This window comes from Aplysia californica, unplaced genomic scaffold, assembly GCF_000002075.1.
Source record: "Aplysia californica isolate F4 #8 unplaced genomic scaffold, AplCal3.0 scaffold00393, whole genome shotgun sequence".
NCBI lineage: Eukaryota > Metazoa > Mollusca > Gastropoda > Aplysiida > Aplysiidae > Aplysia > Aplysia californica.
This window is the reverse complement of record NW_004797663.1, coordinates 490,588-491,666: the sequence shown is the minus strand read 5'-3', so window position 1 is coordinate 491,666 and position 1,079 is coordinate 490,588. Positions and strand designations below refer to the sequence as shown.

At 40.6% G+C, this 1,079-nt stretch overlaps 1 protein-coding gene across 1 annotated transcript in view; it reads left to right on the top strand.

The window, feature by feature from the left end:
• The window catches only part of LOC101853954 (cryptochrome-1), a gene marked incomplete in the record, with an annotated part of 53,198 nt that overhangs the window by 19,259 nt on the left and 32,860 nt on the right, over positions 1-1,079 (top strand).

Sequence of the window (1,079 nt, the reverse complement as noted above, 5' to 3'; positions counted from 1 at the left end):
ACACCCACACACATACACACACACACACACACACACACACACACACACATACATACACACACACACACTCGCGCACGAGTGAGCGCATGGAATATCGGTACCCTGATTTTTAAATTTCAATTTGACAGAAATTTTTATGTGTGTATAAAAACAATCTTTTCATCGATTGGACCTCACTGAGGCTTCTCACAATCTTGTCTGGGGACAAAAATTCTTTAAAAAAATAAAAATCCCCTCCCAACTTTTTCCTCCATCTCCGGATGATTAAGTCATAGGATGTGTGTAAACACACCGCGTTATTGTTTGCCCGAGTCGTAGAAAGTCGTGTCGTGACGTCATTCCATATTGACGATGTGCTTCTATTTTTAGGAAGTGTTTAAAAAAAATAGGATGTGATATGTCAATTATTAATTGAACCTCTCGGCGTTGGTGGTTGGTGGGTGCTTTGGTGTGGTTTGCTCCTTCTTTCCTATCATAGATCTATCGTCCCCCATCTCCCTATCTCCTTCTTTTTTGTGTTTGTTACTCTCTTGTAACACCTCTAATCTTCGGGACTTATATGACCTTATTGTGTTGCAAGTGCCGTAAAACTCTTACTAAAACTAAAAACGTTTTTTTTTTTAAAAGTAGGATGTGATTTGTCAATTATTCTACGGCGGCTCGTAGATCGGTCGGTCGAACGTATCTTTTGGTTCGGATAAATTCGTTCAGTGTGCACATGGTTTACGCGTTCCTTCATTGAGCTGTCTGACACTCAAGTAAATGGCCCAGGACCAGCCATTTTTGGCGGTTTTTTGTTTGGTTATTTTTCGGCTTTTTTGTGGTTATCTCGAGAAGACCCTCATAAGTTATTCACAAGTCTATTTTGGGAGACAAGGACATTTTTTTGACAGCAGCAGCTGATCTTTCCGAGTGGAGAGAGGTTTCCCGATTGTACTGGGGTTTTAAAAAAACCCAAAACGAAAAAAATAAAAACACAAAACAACTGGACTGCTGACTAGCGCAAAGTAAAGTTTGAAACCAGCCAACTCCCTCTATCCTTCTCTGTCTGTCTGTCTGTCTGTCTGTCTGTCTGTCTC